General features: G+C 42.1%; 1 protein-coding gene and 1 long non-coding RNA gene across 3 annotated transcripts in view; one reads left to right on the plus strand and one right to left on the minus strand.

Moving 5' to 3' along the window:
* Nucleotides 6,523–24,879, minus strand: LOC106510651. Of its 2 annotated transcripts, none has more exons than XR_001309366.2 (3): nt 24,819–24,879; nt 16,830–17,022; nt 6,523–10,960 (listed from the first exon to the last, which is right to left on the minus strand). It is a non-coding gene; the product is annotated as an uncharacterized LOC106510651 (long non-coding RNA). The 2 variants fall into 2 exon arrangements; XR_002336553.1 differs by having other exon boundaries at nt 15,583–17,022.
* Nucleotides 15,758–25,047, plus strand: part of RCBTB2 (RCC1 and BTB domain containing protein 2) — a 100,648-nt gene continuing 91,358 nt past the window's right edge. Inside the window, exon 1 of the mRNA XM_021065333.1 lies at nt 15,758–15,895. The gene's annotated coding sequence lies outside the window, so the exon portion shown is untranslated. The remainder of the gene's footprint in view (nt 15,896–25,047) is intronic.

Consider the following 25,047-nt stretch of genomic DNA (forward strand, 5'->3'; position numbering starts at 1 on the left):
TTGCTAAAGCAATGTAATCCTTTCCCCTTAACATTGATGCAGGTACTTCTTTATACTTTCTAAATTAGCATTGAAATGTGAATGATGGTCAGGATTGGAAGAGCTGGAATGACTCAGCCATCCCTGTGATTCCAGGCCCAACGTGTCTTGTCTCCAAGTGAGCAATGACAGGTTGCACAAGAGGATTGAAATTTTGATTATGAGTTCTTGGTGACTCACAGGCTTAGTCAGCCAGTAATGATAATAGAAAATACATTTACACCTCTTCCTGTGTCCAGGCGTTGTTTTATTCCCTTTGGATGAAATAAGTCATTTAATCTACAAATGATCCTAGGAAGCAACTTCTATTATTATCCCTACTTTAGAGATGATGAAACTGAGGCAGGAAGGGTTTAAATCGAAGCTTTCATGGCCAGACAAAGGCAGAGAGAATTTGAACCCAAATTGTCAATACTTAGAACCATTCAACTGCCATGACTCTATGAGTGCCCTTTTCTGTGTGGTGTAGCATTTCTCTGTGTTAGGAAGTCTATCCCTATTCCTAGACTGAATTGAAATCATCGATTTTCTCCCCAAGTTGGAATGTTCATACCTGGAGAAAACCTGCAAATATGATCAATCACAAAGCAGGAATTAGGGTGGAAGGCAATAGGATGGATGCCACCTAGTGACCATGAGGGGCAGGTAGAAACACATGCTGATGCTGAGGGTTAAAGGTGGGAGCTGAGTGCATGGGTCCACTGCTTCCATGGCCAAGACTGGGTTGGGTTTTTTGTTTGTTTGTTTGTTTGTTTTAACTACTCTAAGCCAAGATGGGAGATTTCTGTGGCTGTTGAGAAAATCTCTCAGAAAGTAAAACAAATCAGCAAAGAGGTCTTTTTCACAAATGGTGCTGAAATAACGGATATCCTCAGGTTAAAAAAAAAATTAGGCACAGATTTTACACTTTTTACATAAATTAATTCAAAATGTGTCATAGACCTAAATGTGAATGCAAAATAGTACAGCCGTTTTGGAAGACAATTTGGCAGTTTCTTGAAAAGATAAACACAATCATGTGTCAACTATATCTCAGTAAAGCTGGGAAAAACCACACAAAAACAAAACATAGCCTTGCCATAAGATTCATCCATCATGCTACCAGGTATTTACCCAAATGTGTCGGAAACTTGTGTCTACACAAAAACCTGTAACAAATATTTATAGCAGCTATATTTATAATTGCCAAAACCTTGAAACAACCAAGATGTCTGTCCTTCAATAGATGGATAGATGGGAGTTCCCATCGTGGCGCAGTGGTTAACGAATCTGACTAGGAACCATGAGGCCTTGCTCAGTGGGTTAAGAATCTGGCGTTGCTGTGAGCTGTGGTGTAGGTTGCAGACGCGGCTCGGATCCAGTGTTGCTGTGGTTCTGGCGTAGGCCAGCGGCTAACAGCTCCGATTAGACCCCTAGCCTGGGAACCTCCATATGCTGCAGGAGCGGCCCTAGAAAAGCCAAAAAAAAAGGATAGGTGAATAAACTGTGGTATAGCCAGATAATGGAATATCATTCAGTGTTAAAAAGAAATGAGCCATTAAGCCATAAATAGTTATATAAGGCAGAATCTTAAATGCACGCTGCTAAGTGAAAGAAGCCAATCTAAAATGGCTATATACTGTATGATTCCAACCATTTGACATTTGGAAAAGGGCAAAACTATAGAGATAATGAACAAAAATCAGTGATTGCCAAGGGCTTGTTGGAGGGAGAGAGGGATATAAGAGGAGCAGAGGTGATTTTAGGACAGAGAAACCATTCTCTGGGACACTGTGATGGTGGCTACGTGACATGTGTCTGTCAAAACTCATACACCTGTACGACCCCAGAGAACTCTAATGAAAACTGTGAACTCCAGTTAACAATAATGTGTCAATATCGGTTCGTCAATTATAGCAAATCTATCGCACTTCTGAGAACTACTATTATGAGAGAAACTGAGGCAGGGAATGGACAGGAAAGAGGGCATATGGGAACCCTTTATACAATCTGCTCAATTTTTCTATAGGTAAAATTCCTTTTAAAAGTCAAGTCATAATTGGGGAAAAAAGATCAAGAGGGGAAATATGAAAGACAAGAAAGAAGATTAATTTAGAAAAGTCAACACCTGATCCATCATTGTGAAGATACAAGTCCCACCACGGCAGGGAGTTTTCTCTTTAGTTTGCTCTTATGTCCCAAGAGCCTAGAATTGTTCTTGGCATAAAGCAGAACTCTGTCAAATATAAAACAAGGCTAGATATTGGCACGACAATGTAAATCAACTATCCTTTATTTTTAAAAAATCTAGGTATTTCAGGGAGAAAAAGCAGAGATAATGGAAAGGATAAGTTTATCAAGGAAATAATACATTTCCTGGAAATGAAATATCCTCAGATATAAGACAAATGAGACAAAAAGCCCAACAAGGCACATCAGTGTGCGACTTCATAACACCTGCAATAGGGAAAAGGTACTTCAGTTTAAGAAAGGACTAAGAGGAGTTCCCGTCGTGGTGCAGAGGAAACAAATCTGACTGGGAACCATGTGGTTGCGGGTTTGATCCCTGCCCTCGCTCAGTGGGTTAAGGATCTGGCATTGCCGTGAGCTGTGGTGTAGGTTGCAGACACGGCTCAGATCTGGCGTTGCTGTGGCTCTGGCATAGGCCGGCAGCTACAGCTCCAATTAGACCCCTAGCCTGGGAACCTCCATATGCCACAAGTGTGGTCCTAAAAATGTACCAAAAAAAAAAAAAAGAAGAAGAAAGGACTAAGAAAAAAATGGCATTGGATTTTTCCACAACACCAAAATCTGGAAAGGAATGGAGAAAGGTCGTCAAAGTTTGGGGTGAAATTTTTTCCAACCTAGAATTCTATGCTTTGCTAAACTATCACTTAAATATGAAGGTAAGGAGTTCCCGTCGTGGCGCAGTGGTTAACGAATCCGACTGGGAACCATGAGGTTGCGGGTTCGGTCCCTGCCCTTGCTCAGTGGGTTCACGATCCGGCGTTGCCGTGAGCTGTGGTGTAGGTTGCAGACGCGGCTCAGATCCCGCATTGCTGTGGCTCTGGCGTAGGCCGGTGGCTACAGCTCCGATTCAACCCCTAGCCTGGGAACCTCCATATGCCGCGGGAGCGGCCCAAGAAATAGCAACAACAACAACAACAACAAAAGACAAAAAGACAAAAAAAAAATAAAATAAATAAATAAATATGAAGGTAAAATAAAGTATTTTTCAGGCCAGCAAAGGCTTTAAAATTTCCTGCCATCAACTCCTTCTCAGAAAGTTCCAGAAAGATGTGCACCACAAAGTAAAGAATTAAACCATGACAGAGGAAGACAAAGATTCTAAACAGGAATTCCAACTCAGAGGGTGGGCAAAAGGAATTCCCAGGATGCTGGTGAAGGGAAGTCGGAATCACAGCTGGGCAGCAGACCCACTGAGCCACCAGTCCCAACTGGAGCAGGAGGAGAGAAAAAGCTATTTTTTTAAAGTGAATATATGTACACATGCATAATCATATAGATACCAATTTGAGAAATGTCCACACTGGGAGGTGGAGAGTGGATGTGGAAAGGTAGAAAATGAACTAAAGTCTCTCACTCTGCAGTAAAACGTCAGCAAGGGAGTTTCCTTTGTGGCTCAGTGGTTAAGGAACCTGACTTAGAATCCATGAGGATGTGGGTTCCATCCCTGGCCTCACTCAGTGGGTTAAGGATCCAGTGTTGCTGTGAGCTTGGTGTAGGTCGAAGATTCGGTTCAGATCCCAGGTTGCTGTGGCTGTGGTGTAGGCCGGCAGCTGAAGATTCTATTCAACCCCTAGCCTGGGAACTTTCATATGCCACAGGCATGGCCCCCCCCCAAAAAAGGCAATAATCCTTATGATTGAAAAATTAGTACACTGCAGTATAGCATTTTTGGTTAAAGTATGGTGATAAATACTTTGAAAAAAAATTCATCAGTTTCCTGTAGAGAGGAGGCTTTAGGATGGGGATGGGGAGCAGAAAGCTGGCTCTCTCATTATAAATGAACTTTATAGTGTTATTTGTCTTTAATGACATGTATCATATTGTAAAAATGCAATTTCAATTTCACAAAAAAGAAGAAGAAGAGATGTTGTAATGGCAGCTCCAAAAGGATTCAAGCAGGGTCCTTCTGGTTGCCTGCTGGTCCTGTAAAGGATGCACAGGAAGTGTGCAGGAACCCATCCCAAAGTCCTCCTCTTTCCTAGAGAGATTCAGAGCCCAGGATTGGAAGGGGTGGCATAGCAGGGTCAGTTCAGTGCATCAGCAGCATCATTTTTGGTCTTCAGTTCTGTGCTCTCTGCATTTCTGAATCCTTTGCATGTTTGAAAATACTTTGTCATACATGAGCACCAGGTTTTTTTGGACCTAAAAAAAACTAGATCCAGGTTTTTCTGGACTTAAAACATATATGGCTTGTGGAATCCTCTCTAAGAAAAATAATACAAAAGAATATCTATTTATCATTATTATTTAGAATGAGAAAATATAACACAATATCTTACAAAATTTTTAAAGCTGTTAAATACCCAGAACCTAAAAATCCAGAAAAGGGACATGGCATTTTACTAATTAACTACCTGACACACTTCTAAAATCATTTTTTCTATATTGTTTTGGATGCATAATCTTTACTCCATGTGACAAAATTTTGTCATATTTTCCATACAGAGAATAGAAAGATAATTCAATCTTTCTCTAGCAAATTTGATTGAAATCTATCTTTTTTACAATTGGCTACTTAAAAAACTTTTTCTGTGGTTTCTAAATTATTATTTGGTAAAGCCAAGTATATTTTTTAAGATCATTGTCCTAAATTTTGAATCTGCACTATTTTTGTTCTTTTCATGTATAAGCTACTGCGGACACCTTGCTTTTGCGTTATTGCTTTAACTTGCTGCCTGCAAACTCAGAAATTCTGGTAACTGTTATATAAGATTCCTATTAAGGCAGGAAAGAAAAAAATCTAGATGTATACCCATACACACCGTGCATCATAATTGTGCTGCATTTTTCAAGTGTATTTGGGAAAGAACTTGCATTTTGACTAAACTTCTTCAAGAACTGAATCTTGTGTTACTGATGATCGGAAGACCGTTCCACATGGAGGATGTTTTTTAGCTCCAAACATTTCAAATCCTGCTTCTCCTCCACTTCCCTTGTCCTTCCAGTGCCAGATGCCCCAGGAGTCGTTCATGTCATGAAGTGGCCTCTGCCCCCTGCAGCTTCCTGTCACTATTCCCCGAGATGGAGCGATAGGAGTAGTCCTCAGAAGAGCTCGCCAGCAAAAATCTCCCATGAAACCCAAACCAGATATAATGCCCGTGGGAACCCACAATGCCACAGCCAGATAGGAAGGCTGTGGAAAGGACATCAGAGTGGAATAAGCAAGTCTTCCCTGACGGTGGTTAAAATATCTCTTGCAAATTTTATTTAAAAAACCATATGAGGAATTCCCTTCATGGCTCAGCGGTTAACAAGCCCCACTAGAATCCACGAGGTTGCGGGTTCCATTCCTGGCCTCGCTCAGTGGGGTAAGGATCCGACGTTGCCGTGAGCTGTGGTGTAGGTCGAAGACGCAGCTCGGATCCCATGTTGCTGCAGCCGTGGTGCAGGCCGGCAGCTGCAGCTCTGATTGGATCCCTAGCCTGGAAACCTCCACATGCTGAGGGTTCAGCCCTAAAATGCAAAATAAATAAATAAATAAATAAACCTTACAACCCTGAGAAGCTATATCTAGGATCTCAGAAGGGCCAGTGCAAAAGGGTGCCCTGCAGTTTAATCTTCATTCCCTCTCATTGGTGATTAAACTGGAAACTGTCCAGTGCTCCAGTCCTTCTGCCTTGATGGAAACGTTATCACCTTTGCGCAGAGGAGAGGGGTGGGGGAGGGCTGGCGCCTGACTCACCTGAGCTGACCTTGGCTACGTGGCTTAAGGGATGAGAACAGAGGGCAAAGAAAGATCAATCCCACGAGTATTGCCCTGGAAGCCCTTTCTCTGTCAGCAGGCAAGGGAGGAGGTAGGGAGGTGGGTGTTGATGGAAGGCAAGAAAGAAAGGAAAACCAGTCCAACTCTCCTGGTCCCCCAAAATTACTAGTAGGCACCAAAGAAGGTCCCTTCTGGTGTTGACTCTTAGTTCCACATCACCAGGGTAATCAATTAATTGGTTTTTTTTTTTCTAAAAACAGCCATCCCTCCTTTATCTTGCCTGAATTCATGCATTCTGTAATCGTAACCACAACGGATTGCCACAAATCGAACTTTGGATCCGTCTCTCCCACCATCAATTGTAGGTGCAAAAGAAATAAAAATTGATATTACCCGGAGTTCCCATTGTGGTGCAGTGGAAATGAATCTGACCAGTAACCATGAGATTGCGGGTTCACTCCCTGGCCTCGCTCTGTGGGTTAAGGATCTAGCATTGCCATGAGCTGTGGTGTAGGTCGCAGACATGGATCGGATGCTGTGGCGGGCAACTGTAGCTCTGATTAGACCCCTAGCTTGGGAACTTCCTCCATATGCCGCAAGTGCAGCCCTGAAAAGAAAAAAAAAAAAATGATATTATTGGTAGGCCAAGGAACATATCATGAGGAAGATTAATGTAACATAATACATTTCTACAGCCAAACAGACATTATTCCTGAAAGTCTGTATTTCTGGCCCTTGGAGGAGCAAACATTTTTAGGGTCTTACTTTGTGCCACTCATATTATCTCCTTTAATCTTCCCAATAATCTCAAGAGGAGGTGTTATTTTTTTGTATATTTTTTGTATTTTGCAGATAAGGACACAAGCCCATAGTGAAGTCACCCAAGAATGTTAGGGGCCTGGACAAGATAACACACTAGCAAGGTTTGTCTGACTGCCAAGCGGTGTGTTCTTACCACCCGTCTTCTCCCATGCTGATAAGCGAAAACCACCAAAATGTCAAGTTCCCAGGGTGGCCAGAGTCCTCCCCGCTAAAGGGCTCGGTGTCCAGACCGGCCACGCTCTGAACATCCGGACCCTGACGAAGGCAAAGATCCTAGCACCCTACCTCCCTGCACTTACAGGGCTGAGCAGTGCTTGGGGGGTGATCCGAACAACTAACCAACATATTTTTTTCCACCTTCAGAAGCAAACCCTAAAGCTAAGAACGTTTGTAGAAAACTTAATTTAGAAACACTTTAAAGTTCCATTTTCAACCTGTAGGTGAGGTAGCTTTGGAGGTCAACAGTGCTGAGTTGAATGAGTAAATGAAAAAAAAAAAATTCCTGTCATTTTGGAGCCGCTGTAAATATGCAGAGGAATATTTTTTTACTCTCTACCCCCGGGAAACAGTCAGCCAAACATTTGCTTCCTCTCTGAGTTCTTGTGTCTGAAACGATAGCTGCTATTTCTTGCTCGCGTGCCTGGCTGTTGTTTCAAAATGAAAAGAGAACATTCCCAGCCTGCAGGCAGCTCCCCTAGCCACAGACAGATGGAAATTCTGCAGTCACAGTGGAAAAGGTCAGGGACCCTCCCAGCATGTCCCACACATATGGGGGTGCGTGTATTTCTTTTAAAATGAAACACAAAGACCCAAAGAACCACGTCTGCGGTTACAGACTGAAGCACCCTTCTGTCCTGAGGGTGCAGTCCACCGGGGGAGCAGTGCTGGGGCTGAGGAGAGGAAAGGGCAGGACCTTGAGCTTTTTGATCCCATCAAGCTTCAGACATGTTTCTCAAAGCATAAGCAGTTTATTCTCTTTTTCTCCAAAAAAAAAGGGGGTTTTTTTCTTTACATGAAATGTATGTCAGGGAATGGAGGATGTTGCTTTTCCCCACACAGTCACATGGAGCTATTTTCTCTCTGCGGTAGGAAGATGTTCTTGACCTGTGGGTGTTGTCCCATAAAAGAGTAAAGGCCATCGTGATGCCAGAGCCAGGCCAGCACATTTCGAATGACTTTTCAAATGACAACGATAATCTTCGCATGTGGGTGATGTCATTCTCAAGAGGAGCCCTGTGAGTGAGATCCTTGTCTTTAACCCCGACTTTTTCCTCCGAGACCCTAAACCTCATTCACCACAGAACTGTGGGGCGTCTGCTCCTGTGTCTCCCTCCCTAGTGCCCCCTCATTCCACTCGATGCCCAAAGCTCTCTGATGGCTCTGGGTTGCTCAGAACCCCCAGCGCAAGGCACAAGGGCAGTGACCGCTCTGCTAGTCCCTGGCCAATAGCATCAGCCTCCCCCAGGGGCTGCTGGGAAATGTAGCAACCTGGCTCCCAGCCCAGACCTGCTGGTTGGAGCCTGCATCCTAATGGGACTCCCAGTGACTTTCTGGGCACATGTGTATTTGTGAAAGGCTGGTCTACCCCCATTTTTATGGGGGTACAGTGAGCTTTGTCACCAACTCACATGTGACTTGGACACATTTCCGTGCCTAGTCTTCTCATTTGTGAAAGGAAGAAGCAAAACCATCTCCAAGTGGCTCCAAAATCAGGCCATCCACTCACCTCTGGGTCAAATGAGTCAAGCCCTCCAAGCCTTAGCCTATTCATTTGCAAAACAGCTATATTAAGTACCCATCGGATGAGGCTGTTGTAAAGAGGGAGTGAGAAAATCTGTATTTGTTTTCTATTGCTGTTTACCCCTAGGTTAGTGGCTTAAAAAAAAAAAAAAAAAAGTTTTTATCTTATGGTTCTGGAGGTCAGAAGTCTGAAATGGGTTTCACTGGGCTGAAATCAAGGTGTCAGAAGGGCCAGGAAGACCTAGAGGAGAATGTGTTTTTCTATGTGTTAGCTGCTTCTAGAGGCTACCCATGTTCCTTGGACCGTGGCCCCATGCATCTTCAAAATCAGTAATGGCTAGGTGAGCTCTCACATCACATCGTTCCAGCCTCTGCTCCTGCCATTGCATCTCCTTCTCTGACACTGACTCCTGCCTCTTGCACCCTGACCCAGCAGATAATCCAGGATAATCAAACCATCTCACAGTCAGCTGATTAGTAACCTTAACTCCATCTACCGCATAATTCCTCCATTGCTATCTAACATAACTTAGTCACAGCCTTTACAGACTGGGACATAAGCGTCTTTGTGGGCCATTATTCTGCCCACTACACAGCATTAAGGGGTTATTACTGTGCCTGGCAAGTAGTCAACACCCAATAAATATTAGCTATTTTTATCTGTGTTTCTGCCCCACTAGTAAAGGAGCAGAGCAGTGAACTGGTTATGTTTTCATGATGAAATGACCAAGACATTTCCATAGAAGTGTCCTCTGGTTTTGGCTTATCCTACCCACTACAATTTAGGCTCCTGTGGCTGGATAACCCCCCACCTCCAAACCCAACTAAGGGGTTCCCCCACCCTTAGCCAGCCTCATTTCACAACTAAAGCTTGAGACACTTTCATGTATACACCATGCATGGATAAATCAGTCTCACAAGGTAGTTTCAGAACCCACCGAACCCATTTATCTGACTTCTCTCCTGCACACCACTTACCCTCTATCACATTCATTCAGTCATCCACGAAATATCAAGTACTTCTCATGTGCTAGGGGCCAGAGATGCAACAAGGCTAAGTGAGCTTATCTCGATCTCTCTAGAAGTCTGTGTCCCTGCACAGGTGCCCAGGGAGCTGCAAAGGGCTCAGAGGGAAGCTGGGAGACTCTGGGTTCTCCAAAGCACCTTCAGTTTTTTTCTGTTTCATTTAGTGGGTTTCTGTGTAGGATTTTGTTTGAAAAGAGGGTCCCTTTTCCAGTACCTGGCACACAGTCAACCCTCGTAAATAAGTAAGTCTCTGTGTGTCTGCACACCCCTGGTCTAGGATATCGAGCCCTCCTCCAGCTGATTCTCCAGGTTGGGTCCCTGGGGCTGCTGACACCCTGGGCTCTGTCCTAAGCCTGGAATCTTGCCCACTTGCCTGCTGTGAGCAGCTGTCCCTCCTCCATCCTTATCAGTCTCGACTTCCTCTATTTTCTTTCCGCTTCTAGGCCCCATGGTTTTGACCACGTCTGGTTTTTCAGGCGCTCCTTTGGCCCTTCTCACTGTCTTTCTCTCTCCTGTTAGCGAAATCCTGCTTCCTCACTGTAGTTGCCGTCTCTCAACTCCTGTTTTTCTTGCCTTCTTTAGAAAGCAGCTCAAGTCCGGCCCCCTTCCTGGGAGAGAGGAGCGAGTAGCTTCTCCCCCTGGCCAGCCCTGCTCGCCCCGTGCCGCAGAGCTGCCACAAAACCTAACCCCCTCGCACAGCTCCGCTCACCCCTGAGGCATTTGAAATGACTAAAATTAAGCCATCTCATCAGTTACTTCCAGCCACTTCTAATAATACCATGTATTTATAGTTCTTTAGAGTTCGCAAAGCTCTGTGACATTATCGCATTTAATTTGAGCCTCAGACGCCCTTATGAGGTAAGCAAGGCGGTGACTTTTATTCTCATTTTGCAGAAAAGGAAAGAGGCTCAGAGCAGACTGGCACTTTGCCCAAAGCCACTGCTGCCTGAAACGGTAAAACTGGCCACAAGTTGAGATTTTCCCAAGCACAGCGCTCTCTGCACCGTGTGTTCAGCATCATGTCCAAAGATTAAGACGGTTCAGGGCCTCTTTCATTTTTATTTCAGGAATGGATTTGGCAAAAGAACAAGACAGCACAGTTACTCCCGGTTGCAGCTGCTGTAAAGCTTGCCGCGCCCTCCTGGCGTTAGCTTAAGACAAAGAAATCTTCCCGTTTGCATGTTTGCATTTTATATTGTTTCTTCCTCTGACTTCATAGAAAGGAAAGAAGGCGGAAACGTGCACTTCTGTCATTGTTACAGTACTTTAACTGTGCCATGTCACTAGAAAATTAAGCCAGCTTTGTTAGGAAAAACAAGTTTCTTTTGATGAAATAGGGCAGCCTTTTGGAGCCAGTGAAGATACAAAGTTCGGGAACCTTCTCCACAGCACATCCTTGACCTGCAGCAGAATAGAAGGACAGTTAAGATATTGTATCTTAATTCTCTGGTAACCGAAATAAACTTCTCAAGGATACCAAATATTAGGAAATAGAGTTGTAGTGTAAGCGGTCATGAGACAGTCAGCCTCTGTCCTTTTTTTTTTCTTCTCTCTTTTTATGGCTGCACCCAAAGCATATGGAGGTTCCCAGGCTAGGGGTGGAATCAGAGCTGTAGCTGCCGGCCTGCACCAGAGCCACAGCAACGCCAGATCCTCCAAGCCGCGTCTGCGACCCACACCACAGCTCACAGCAACGCCAGATCGTTAACCCACTGAGTGAGGCCAGGGATCAAACCTGCATCCTCATGGATATTACTCAGATTCATTTCTGCTGAGCCACAACGGGAACTCCAGCCTCTGTCCTTTCTTTTCTCTCTGCTCTGCTCTCCTTAGTGAAAGCTGTAATTTTGGGTTGCCCTCAGAACCTTAAAGACATGGTAACTGTTAATATTGGTACCAATAGAAATAACAGACTGCACCTTCAGGGCCAGGCCAAAGGAATGGAAACTATTGTATTCTGCTTGTGGAAGGAAAGTGGTCACCCTAAAACCTGATCAGCTTTCAGATCACCTTTCCCCTCAGAGTGTCAGGCCAGCAGCAGCATAAGAAATAAATGGTTCCAAACTTGAATACAAACCAAGAAACACTCCTGAGTCGGGGGACCCTGATTTAAGTTAAAGAACGTAGAATCTCTTTCCGTTAAAGGAAGAACCCTGTGGTTTGGGATCAGGAACAGAGAATTTATGTGATTCAGCCATAACTTAAATATTAATATATTTAATATATATTAATATATTTAATATATTAATATATATTAATATATTCTAACTCTCTCTACTAAAGGGCCCTAGAAACAATGATACCTCAGTAGCAGTAAACACACCTTGACCCCAGATGTTGGTTTCTGAATGCCATTCCCACGCGTTCCTTGGGAAAATGAACAGTTTCATGGCTGCGCTGGAAGAGGGAATACAAGATGAACCTGTGCTATACCAGAAGGTGAAGAAACACTTAAAGACTGACAGGCGTATGTAAATAAGATAGTGCAAAGACATGAATGAGTCTTAAATGCATGTTGCCAAGTGGAAAAAGTTGGTCTGAAAAGGTTATATACTGTATAATTCCATTTTTATGACATTCTGGAAAAGGCAAAACTATAGAGATGCTGAACAGAACAACTTGGAGTGGGAGGGAGATGGAATAGGTTTAACAGGGAAACCAGTCTGGTAAGTAAAGACTGCTGTGATAGTTTCCCTCGTGGCTCAGTGGTTAACGAAGCCAACTAGGAACCATGAGGTTGCAGGTTCGATCCATGGCCTTGCTCAGTGGCTTAAGGATCTGGCGTTGCCGTGAGCTGTGGTGTCTGTAGGCTCCCATCTGGCATTTCTGTGGCTCTGGAGTAGGCCAGTGGCTACAGCTTCAATTACACCCCTATCCTAGGAAACTTCATATGCTGAGGGTGTGGCCCTAGAAAAGACAAAAAAAAGAGAATGCTGTGATAATACAAAAAAAAAAAAAAAATCACGGTTTTCTAACTTCATGCTTTATTGTATGGGATTTTATAAAAGGAAAGAACTCATACATATGTATGAGTTATGGAATATATAGGAAGAACCAAAAACTGCATGTGTAGATATGTGGAGTTTATGTGGGTAATCACCAATACATACTACAAGTTGTTTAATAGACTATTTGATTCAGACCTCACGTTAGATTTTATACTGCATTGTAAATACACTGAATTAAATTTAGTAAGTTTATGTGAATCAAATACATAAAATTTCCATCTCCTTCAAGTCCTACCCCACTGCTGCAAAAGACTTAAAATCTAATAACACATACGGGTTATGTCGTAACACCTAAGGGTTAGGTGTCATGACACCTTGTTAGGTGTCAAAGACCCTGGGGCACAAGAGGCCAGAAAAGCATTGATGAGGCTAACGCTCTGCTAGGACTTAATCTGAAATCTAGAACCCACTTATAGGGCTTCTGAGAAGGAGGACATTTTGATTCAATGTGACAAAACCCCATCAAATCTCAAGAGCCCTTCCTTCATGTTGCCTGTTGTGAGAATGCCTACAAAATGTAAAGAGGTGAGATATCACCTAAGGTCCACAGAAATCCAAGTCTGATGCTTCATACTGTCCCTGGGCTAAATCTTACGCTTCCTCACCAGTGTGCTCACTGGGGGCCATGCACACACACTCATATACTCACACTCACGCTCACCACTCACACTCACATACATCTCTCCCTTTCCTTCCCGAATACTCCATTCCAAGGCAAACTCTGCATTGCACAATTTATTTCCATTGTCATTTGCCTAAATAAGGGGCCTGGGGCCAAGCTTACAGATAACTGCAGACTTCTGCAGAGTCAGTATTTGTAAGAACCTCTCAAAGTGCCTCTTATCGCTATCAAAATAGACAAGTCAGCAGCCCAAAAAGGAAGTAAAACAGACAAAGAAAGATGATCTTAAACCGGTGCAAACATCCTTCTTTATTTCTTGTGGCTTCTTATTATCACCACTTTTCTTTGCTGGAATAGCATGAATGTTTTTGTTTTTCATGAGTTGTTACCAGGTATTACCCCGGAGGAAGAATAGTATTTATTTATCACTCTTTATTTCTAAATAATTTCTAAATTTCTAAATTAAAAACTGGAGGATCTTAAAGTGTTGTTCTGCCTCTCTTGCCACAAACTCGTTTGCAATCTCTTTCCAAGATGCTGGTTGGCACCTGTGGATCATGTCTCTTGGACCTTTTACCGGCAGAGTCTAAAACACAAACAGAATCTATTGCTTTCGTCTTCCTGGTGAGTCACATAACTTATTAAAAGCATCTCAGTGCCAGGGCAAGCTTGGGTGACTTGATAGTTGATGAAACAGATGGAAGTTTTTTAAAATTAAGTGAAGGCTCATATGGCCTTATGTTCACATTCCTTTAGCCACCTTCCCTTACAGTTCAAACGCTTACATTAATACCCTTAAATAATGCAAACGATTTGGGTTAGGATACAGAGCAACTAGAGGAATGGAACTGATCATTGGAAACCTTAACAAATACTTAGGGAAAAGATGACTCTCGGTACTCTGTGAAACTGGGGAGTGTTAGAGCAAGGAGAGACTTTTGGGGATTATCTAGCAGAATCCTTTTACCTTATAGAGGAGGAAGCTGGGGGCCAGAGAGGTCTGGCAACTCATGTAAGCCCAGCTATTAGCTGCTGGGAAAACAAATTTTGGCCTAGTGTTTTTCCATTAAATCATTGATTTATATTACCTTTGGACATTTAGACGAAAAAGAAATACCTTTGTTAATTAAATTGCATCCTTATTAAATACATAGTGCTGGCATACACAACTCCTAGAAAGAGCGGGGCAAAGGGCACACAGCTGTAGGCCTTAAGCACTGATTTCTGGGAGCATTTAGGCACATTTAAGTTCAATGAGGGATTCAGAAGAAACCCAAGTTCAACATTTTCTGACTTCAATGCAGAATAGATTACACTGGAAACCATTTGGGCCAACAGAGAAGGCAGTCAGGTATTGCCAGGAACAAACATGTTTTCTGCCCATTGCTCTTGGTGTCAGCTATCTCGAGATACTGCTGAAAAGGAGAGGGAGAGCTACAGAAAGGATTCAAGGCCAAGAGACCACTGCAGTTAAGAGACCCGTCATTCTGGATAGAGATGGGAAATGGCATCGCCTAATACCTAAGTTACTAGAGAGGGCAGAATAGTGGTCGAGAGCCCTTGCTTTGCATCCTCTGTTTCCTAGTTTCAACCTACACCCATTGTGTTATATTAATCTTACCCATTTTCTCCCACATTATTCTGCTACCGTCAGACTCTTCCTCTTATTTCAGGTAAAGAACCATTTGAAATCATTTTGATTTTCTCCATACTTTGCCCAAGTTTGGGCATATAGAAAGCCATTAATTTGTGTATCATGGTTTTAAATTCGGTATCAATTATTTTGAGGCAGAATATTAACTCAGGTAGTCAGTGCAGGAGCATGGGCTTTGATGTACTCTTTGGTATGGCCATCGATCAACATTTGTGGCTTAAGGGCTCCAGGGACTAACATCCCCACAGGCCTTGTTTACTATAGGGAGTGTACCTACGCCCAGATGGATATTAATCCCTAATCCCCTGCGACTCAGTTTGAGGGATGAAAAGGACAAAGAAACTACGAGACTTACGGGACATTTCCACCCTTAAGACTCTATTGGACAAGGACTGACATAGGTAACTAAGCAAGGCCAATGGGAGAAGAGCACATCTCTCTGGACCCCACGTTGGTCCCTCTTTAAGGGATAAAAAACCCCTATAGGACAATAGAGAAAGGGGGCTCTTCTCCCCGCTCCCAGCAACCCTGGGAGCCATCTGCTTTCCTTTAATAAAAACTTTGCTTGCATGCTGCCTGTGTGTTCGCGGAGTTCATTCTTCGACCGCCGTGAACAAGAACCCAGATTCCTGTACCATCTTTCCAGCATCAATTTAGTTGATCTGGAGAAACTGTACCAAGTTTGGGTTTGCAATTCGGAACCGTGAAAATGACACCGTGGCAGAATAGAAACCTGCACCTGGAATCTCCCATGTTGGCTAAATGTGAAGCCATGCTCCTTGTGAATAATTGCGTGTGTGGCTCAGACTCAGTTCTCACTGCCTCGTAGTGAATCTCATCTATGTTTTCTCTTTCTCTTACTTCCAGGTCAGTGGCGCTTCCTGCAGAGAAGGCATTAAAATGTCTCAGGTCCGAGTACATCACTTCTTTCAGGTAACAGCAAACATGAACCACTGTTCAACATAAACTCTACTTGCATTAGATTTGGTTGCTGAATTACCAGCATCATCATGGATTTGCTTTCAACAGCAGATTTGCGTGATATCCAGTGGGTACGTAAATCCATTTCGGTGAACACCCACTGAGCACCTTCACTGAGCTCACTGTTCTGACAGGCACTGCAGAAAATACAGTCTCTTCAGGCAATAGAATCTAGTTTATTTAAGCCTGTCATGTTGTTATAATTTAGATATATTACCTGTAGTTTTCTCAGTTTACTTTGTGTTTCTCTATCTCTGAAAACAGAGCAGTAAGTGGTGCAGTGGCTGCTTAGTTAATTTTTTTATTCACCCTAATCTGCGTGAGAGTTTGTAAATTCACCAGTTCACATGCTAATTTGTTATGGATCTGCATTATTTAATTAAAATAAACCTGAAAATAGTAATATTAATATTATCACTATAACTGATAATGATTAATAATGTTGACTAAACATTATTATGACCTTATTTATTTTGTAAATTAAATATCTCTGTAAACAGTGGAACCCTAAAAAAAAAATCCCAAGTACTCTGGGTCAGATTGTTGAAATTTGAGAGGAATGAATAAGCCTGGATTATCTGCACTAACCTTTTAAAAAATCAAGGTACTTGGAGGAGAGACAAAATTATAATGTGCTTGAAGCAAATTATTAGATTAATCCTGGTTGATGCAAAGATTGTCCTCGCTTGTGAAGCCACCTGTCTCCATTTGAAGATGCTGACATCAAAAGTGAAACAGCATATGCTGAGTGCCCACAACGCTCCAGGCAGTGAAGAGGAAACCAAAATGAAAGGGCCTACTTCAGTGAGCTGATAATTACAGGGGAAGTAATGGGGAGGGCATTTTAGGGGAGAAATAAATAGAAATAACAAGATAATATTGAGCAAGAAGAAATTTGGGGATGAGGTCAGGAAAATAATTCCTATCAAACTTCTCAGTATAATCACAGGAGCTATTACGCTGTAGAATGTGGTTGGGGCTGTTAGTATTGACCACAGTACTCACCATTCCTTGGGCAGTGGAGAGTGCGGGTCTGCGTGGTAGGCAGATGGAACAGATAGACTTAAGAGCTCTATCTCTTCATTTCCACAAGGCTGTGCGTAATACGAATTCCAAGAACAGAAGTTCTAAACTGCTTCATCATCAAAGTGCTGCCTGACCACATCCATGTAGGTGTGTCTTCTTTGCAACTCTACTCCTTTAATTAAAGAAGATGATTCTTAATATAAATGACTCAGTTGAAAAAACCCTAAAACCAAGAAGGTCCTGTTTATTGTTTGTTAGTTGGGAGGGAGCATGTGTATCTGTCTTCCTGTTGTGGCTCAGTGGAAATGAAACTGACTAGTATCCATGAGGATGTGGGTTCGATCCTTGGCCTCGCTCAGTGGGTTAAGGATCTGGCATTGCCATGAGCTGTGGTGTAGATCACAGACGAGGCTCGGATCCTGCATTGCTGTGGCTGTGATGTAGGCCAGCAGCTGCAGCTCCAATTCAACCCCTAGCCTAGGAACCCCCATATGCCACAGGTGAGGCCCTAAAAAGCAAAAAAAAGTAATTCACAAGATAAGTTTATCCTTTATTGTGTGTGATTATTTGTTTATCTTGTAACTGGGTGCAAAAAAAATCAGGTAAAGGATAAAGAATGGAACTTTAGGAGTTCTAGTCGTGACGCAGCAGAAACGAATCCACCTGGTAACCATGAAGTTTCAGGTTCGATCCTTGGCCTCGCTCAGTGGGTTGAGGATCCGGTGTTGCCATGAGTTGTGATATAGGTCACAGATGCAGCTCGGATCTGATGTGGCTGTGGCTGTGGCTCTGGCGCAGGCAGGCAGCTGTAGCTCTGATTTGACCCCTAGCCTGGGAACTTCCATATGCTGCAAATGTGGCCATAAAAAAAAAAAAAAAAAAAAAGAAGAAGAAGAAGAAGAAAGAAGAAACTTTAGTAGAAAAATTAAAGAAATTTAGATTATTTAGTAATCTAGTTTAATTGACTTTATAATTAAAGTAATTGTAGATTCACATGCCATTATAACAAGTAATACAGAAAGTACCTTCTATCAAGTTTCCCTCAATGGACACACTTTGCAAAAGTTTATGTTATTTATTTATTTATTTTGTCTTTTTATGGCCGCACTCGTGGCACATGGAGGTTCCCAGGCCAGGGGTTGAAACAGAGCTGTAGCTGCTGGCCTACACCACAGCCACAGCAACACCAGATCTGAGCCACATCTGTGACCTATACCACAGCTCTCGGCAATGCTGGATCCTTAACCCACTGAGTGAGGCCAGGGATCAAACCTGAAACCTCATGGATGCTAGTCAGATTGATTTCCACTGAGCCACGATGGGAACTTCTGCAAAAGTTTAGTTAAGTATCACAACCAGTCCACTGATCTTATTCATTTTCCCCAGATTAGCATGTACACTTTTGTGTGTACTTCATTCTATGCAGTTTTATCACATATGTAGATTCATGTATCTGTCACTACAGTCAACACATAGAACATTCCATCACCACAAGGATCTTTTGTAACATCCACCTCTTCCATCCCCCCATTCTTTTTTTTTTTTTTTTTGTCTTTTTGTCTTTTTGTCCTTTTTAGGGCCATACCTGTGGCATATGAAGGTTCCCAGGCTAGGGGTCGAATTAGAGCTACAGCTGCCAGCCTATGCCAGAGCCACAGCAATGCCAGATCCAAGCCACGTCTGCAGCCTACACCACAGCTGACGGCAATGCCGAATCCCCAACCCACTGAGCAAGGCCAGGGATTGAACCCGCAACTTCATGGTTCCTAGTTGGATTTGTTTCTGCTGCATCACGATGGGAACTCCCCATTCCCCATTCTTAACTCCTAGAACCCACCAATTTGTTCTCCATTTCTATAATTTTGTCATTTCAAAAATATTGCCTAAAGGAATCATATAGTATATACATACCTTTTGAGATTGGCTTATCTTATGCAGCACAATTCCCTGGAGATTCATCCAAGTTACTACGTGTATCAATAGTTCATTCCTTTTTATTGCTAAGTAGTATATCATGGTATGTGTGAATCACAGTTTGTTTAACCACTCACCTGTTAAAGGACATCGGGCCATTTCCATTTTTTTTTTTTTTTTTTTTTTTTTGTTTTTGTCTTTTTGCCGTTTCTAGGGCTGCACTCAAAGCATATGGAGGTTCCCAGGCTAGGGGTCTAATCGGAGCTGTAACTGCCTATACCACAGCCACAGCAACTTGGGATCCAAGCCACGTCTGAGACCTACACCACAGCTCACAGCAAGGCCGGATCCTTAACCCACTGAGCAAGGGCAGGGATCGAACCCGCAACCTCATTGTTCCTAGTTGGATTCGTTAACCACTGAGCCACAATGGGAACTCCCATTTCCAGTTTTTAACTATTACAGAACATTGCTATAAACATTCATGCACAGCTGTTCATTTCATTTGCCCCAGAGCACAATGCTAGACCATATGGTTATTGCACATCTAGACTTGATAAGAAAATGCCAAATTGTTTTCAGAGGGCTGTACTATTTTACATTCCCACCAGCAATGTAGGAGCTATCCTCAGTTTCTCTACATCCTTGCCAACATCTGGTGTAGTCACCATTTTTAATTTTAGGCATTCTAACAGGTGTACCACGATACCTCGTCGTGGTCTTAATTTGAATTTCCTGAATGGCAAATGATGATGAATATCTTTTCATGTATACTTATTTGCCAACTGTATGACCTCTTCAGTAAAATATTTCTTCATGGCTTTTATCAATTTTCATTTGTTTGTTTTTTAATGTTGAGCTTTAGGAGTTCTTCATATTTCGGGAGTTCCCACTGTGGCTCAGCGGTTAACACACCTGACTAGTATCCACAGGTTCCATCCCTGACCTCGCTCAGTGGGCTAAAGATCCGGTGTTGTGAGCTGTGGTGTAGGTTGCAGACGAAACTCGGATCCCGAGTTGCTGTGGCTGTGGGGTAGGCTGGCAGCTACAGCTCCGATTCGACCCCTAGCCTGGGAACCTCCATATGCCATGGGTGGGACCCAAAAAGACAAAAAAAAAAAAAAAGAGTTCTTCATATTTCTAGAAGCCAACTCTGAGATATGTTGCTTGCAAATGTCTTCTAGGCTGTAATTTATCTTTTCACTGTCTTAACATAGGCTTTTGCAAAGCAAATGCTTTAATTTTGATAAGGCCCAATTTAGCAGTTTTTCTTTCATTTTCTTTTAGCGTCAAGACTAACAACTTCTTGCCTGGCCCAAGATCCCAAAGATTTTCCCCTGATGTTTTTGTTTAAGTTTTATAGTTTTATATTTTGCATTTAAGTATTTTGAGTTTATTTTTTGTATAAAGTGTGAGATTTAGGTTGACTTTGTTTTTTGGTTTTCTTTGTTTTTGCCTATGAGTGTTCAATCTCTCCTGTACCATTTGTTGAAAAGTTTAAAACTCCTCTATTTGACTGCTTTTTTAAGCAGTTTCTATCAAAATTGTTGCTGTGTCAAAAATCAGTAGACTGTGCTTGCATCCGTCTCTGGGTTCTGTCTTCTCCCTCATTGATCTATGAACCTGTCCCTCTTTTTTTTTTTTTTTTTTTTTTTTTTTTCCTTTTTTCAGGGCCACAGCATATGGAAGTTCCCAGGCTAGGGGTCGAATCAGAACTGTAGCCGCCGGCCTACACCACAGCCACAGCAACACAGGATCCGAGACAGCAACACAGGATCTGAGCCACGTCTGTAACCTACATCACAGCTCACAGCCACGCCAGATCCTTAAGCCACTGAGTGAGGCCAGGGATCGAATCCGAGTCCTTATGGATCGTAGTCGGGTTGGTTACCGCCGGCCACGGCAGGAACTCCTGAACTTGTCCCTCTTAAAATATGCCACTGTAGCTATATAGTGAGACTTTACTTTGAGTAGAGTGATTCCTCCCACCTTACTCTTCTCTGTCAGAATTGTTTATTCTAGAGCCTGTTTCTTTCCATATAAATTTTAGAATACGACTGTTGATGTTTGAAAAAAATTCTTTCCTTGGGTTTTTGCTAGGAATTGCATTAAAATTGACAGATCTTTTTAGGGATAATTGTCATCTTTATTGAATCTTCTCATCCACTGTCATGGTCTGTCTCTCGTTTACTTAGATATCTTTGATTTTTTCATCAACACCTTGTAATATTCAGCATACACATCCTGTATTTTTTCTGTTAAGCATGTACCTACATCATTTCACTTTCTTTGGAGTGATTTTGAATGTTTTTGTTTTTTGGGTTTTTTTTTTTCTTTTTCTTTTTAGGGCCACATATGCAACATATGGAAGTTCCCAGGCTAGGAGTTGAATCGCAGCTGTAGCTGCTAGCCTACACCACAGCCACAACAACTTGGGATCTGAGCTGTGTCTGTGACCTACACCTTAGCTCATGGCAATGCTGGATCCTTAACCCACTGAGCAAGGCCAGGGATCAAACCCACATCCTCATGGATACTAATCGGGTTTGTTACCACTGAGTCATGATGGGAATCCCTGGTATTGTATTTTTAATTTCAGTTTCTACATGTTCATTGTTAGTATATAAAAATACAGTTTAATTATTTTATGTATACGTATATCCTAAGACCTTACTGAACTCACTTATTAACTCTGGAATTCTTTTTTCTGGTAGATTCCTCGTGATTTTTTCTTTTTTTATGACAACAAATAAGGCATCTGCACACAGTTTGTTTTTATTTTTAACTTTTTAAATTTCCTTCTCTTGCTTTATTGCAGTGGCTAGAAATACTAGAACTATGTTTAATAAGAAGTGGTGAAAGTAGACATCCTTGCCATTTTTCCAGTCTTGGGGGAAAACATTCAGTCCTTCACTACACAGTTTGACATGAGTTGAGGTTTTTATAGATGCTCTTTAACAAGCTGAGTTTATTCCCTTTATCTCCACTTGCTGAGAGTCTTTTTTTTTTCCAGCATTAATAGCTTTTGTATTTTATTAGTTGATTTTTCTGTATAAGGTCATATAATCAGACAATTTAGTTTTTAGCCTGCTGATGTACCAGTGATTGATTCTGAATTATTATTATTATTATTATTATTATTATTATTATTTTTGTCTTTTTGCCTTTTCTAGGGCCGCTCCTACGGCATATGGAGGTTCCTAGGCTAGGAGTCGAATCGGAGCTGCAACTGCCAGCCTACACAGCGCCACAGCAACGCAGGATCCGAGCCTCGTCTGCAACCTACACCACAGCTCATGGCAATGCCAGATCCTTAACCCACTGAGCAAGGGGGGCAGGGATCGAACCCACAACCTCATGGTTCCTAGTCGGATTCGTTAACCACTGCACCACGATGGGAACTCCTGATTGATTCTGAATGTTGAACCAACCTTCTTTTCTTGGAATAAGTCCCAATTGATCATGGTGTATAATTTTTTTATCCACTATTGGATTCAGTTTGCTTATACTTTGTTAAGGATTTTATGTCTGTTTTTATGAGAGATATTGATTTGTCCATTTCTTTTTTTCTCTCTTTTTAAAAATAAATTTTATTAGAGAATAATTAATTTACAAAGTTGTGTTAGTTTCTGGTGTATAGCAAAGCGAATTTATGCATGTACCTATACCCATTCTTTCTCAGATTACTTTCCCGTATTGGTTATTACAGAGTATTTAGTAGATTATCTTGTGCTGTACAGTAGGTCCTCATTACCTATCTGTTTAGTATATAGTCGTATGTGTATGTCAATCCCAACCCCTCCCTAATTTATCCTCCCCCCCCCCACGTTTCCCCTTTGGTAACCATGAGTTTGGTTTAAAAAATCTAATGAGTCTATTTCTGTTCTTGAAGTTCTTTTGTGTCATTTTTATTAGATTCCACATATTAGTCATCTCCTATGATATTTGTATTTCTCTGTCTGACTTACTTCACTTAGCATGGTAATTTCAGGTCCATTCGTGTTGCTGCAAATGGCAGTATTTCCTTCATGCTGAGTAGTATTCCATTCTATAAATAAAGTACGACACCTTCTTTATTCAGTCCTCTGTTGGGGGGACATTTATGTCGTTTCCATGTGTTGGCTATTAAAAACAGAACTGTGATGGGGTTCTCATTGTGGCTCAGTGGTTAACAAATCTGACTAGGAGCCATCAAGTTGCGGGTTCGATCCCTGGCCTTTCTCAGTGGATTAAGGATCCGCGTTGTCGTGAGGGGTGGTGTAGATTGCAGAGGCGGCTCGGATCCCGAGTTGCTGTGGCTCTGGTGTAGGCCAGTGGCTGCAGCTCTGATTAGACCCCTAGCCTGAGAACCTCCATATGACATGGGTGCGGCCCTAGAAAAGGCAAAAAGACAAAAAAGGAAAAAAAAAGAAAAAGAAAGAAATAGAACTGTGATGAATATTTGAGGTGCATGTATTTTTTTCAAATTATGGTTTTCTCTCTTCGTTTTTTAACTACTACCTTTGTCAAGTTTTAGTATTGAGATAATACTGGTCTTATAAAATGTTGAGGAGTATTTACAGTTCTATTTTCTGAAAGATTATAAAAACTGATGTTAATTTTTCTTTAGAAGTTTGTTAGAATCTCCCGTGAAATGATCTGAGCCTGTAGAATTATTTTTTAGGAGCTTTTAAATTATGAACTCAGTTTTTCTAATGGTCATAGCACTTTGGATTATTTATTTCATCTTGGTTGAGATTTGGTAGTTTGTGGTTTTCAAAAAATTGTTCCATTTTTTTAAGCTGTCAAATTTATAAGCATAAAGTTGTTGATAGTATTCTTTTTTTTTTTTGGCCCTGAGCATGCAGAAGTTCCCAGGCCAGGGATCAAACCTGTGCCACAGCAGTGACAATGCTGGATCTTTAACCACTAGGCCAGAATGGAACTCTTATAATATTCTTTTACTAACTTTTTAATAGCCGTAAGATCTGTAGCTATTTTAGTAGCTAAGATCTGTATGTAGGAGTTCTTGTCGTGGCTCAGTGATTAACGAATCTGACTAGGAACCATGAGGTTGCAGGTTCGATCCCCAGCCTTGCTCAGTGGGTTAAGGATCCAGCGTTGCCGAGAGCTGTGGTGTAAGTCGAAGACATGGCTCAGATCCCTCGTTGCTGTGGCTGTGGCGTAGGTTGGTGGCTACAGCTCCGATTGGACCCCTAGCCTGGGAACCTCCACATGCCGCAGGAGAGGCCCTAGAAAAGGCAAAAAGGCAAAAAAATAATAATAATTTAAAAAAGTAAATTTGTTGCAGTATTATTATTATTGACTCATATATGTTCTATCTTGGGAATGGTCTGTGGTACCTGAGAGGCTGGGGAGAACAGTGTATTCTGCTGTTGTTGTTTTTGCCATTTTCTTTTTCCGGCTGCATCTGTGACATATGGAAATTCCCAGCTAGGAGCTGAATCCGAGCTGCCACTGAGGCCTATGCCATAGCCATGGCAACACCAGATCTGAGCTGCATCTGTGACATATGCCATGGCTTGGGGCAACGCCAGATCTTTAACCCACTGAGCAAGGCCAGGGATTGAGCCCACATCCTCACCGAGACTGTGTTGGGTCCTTAATCCACTGAGCCACAGTGGGAACTCCTCTGTTGTTGTTTAGTGAAATATTCCATACATGTCAATTAGATACTATTGTTTGACTGAGTTTTCGTATCTTCTACATTTTTGCTGACTTTCAGTATACTATTTCTGTCAGTTTCTGAAAGAGGGTAATACAGCATTTTGAATTAAAAAACCTAAGCCAGTTGTTAATTTGATCACATAGTATTTTATAAATCTAATAAGCATAGTACTTTGAGAAAAATATTTAGTATTTATGATAAAGAAACATTAATAACCACTAAAATAGTCTCCACTTTTCCCCCCAATTTTAATGGAATCAAAACCTACAAACTGTTTTCCAACCTAAAAAAGACTTATTTCTTCATTAAATCTTAGACTAAAGAGACTATTCATATTTTGCTAAATATTCAACAGTCAAACCTGACAATCAAATATTTCTCCTTACCTGAATTCACTTTTTAAAAATCCATGTTGGGAGTTCCTGTTGTGGCTTAGTGGTAACAAACCGGGCTAGTATCCATGAGGATGTAGGTTCAATCCCTAGCCTCGCTCACTGGGTTAAATTATCCCTCGCTGCTCTGAGCTGTGGTGCCGCTCAGATCCCAAGCTGCTATGGCTGTGGCATAGGCCAGTGGCTACAGCTCTGATCAGACCCCGAGCCTGGGAACTTCCAT

The sequence above is a fragment of the Sus scrofa genome, chromosome 11, assembly GCF_000003025.6.
Source record: "Sus scrofa isolate TJ Tabasco breed Duroc chromosome 11, Sscrofa11.1, whole genome shotgun sequence".
In the NCBI taxonomy this organism is placed as follows: Eukaryota; Metazoa; Chordata; class Mammalia; order Artiodactyla; family Suidae; genus Sus; species Sus scrofa.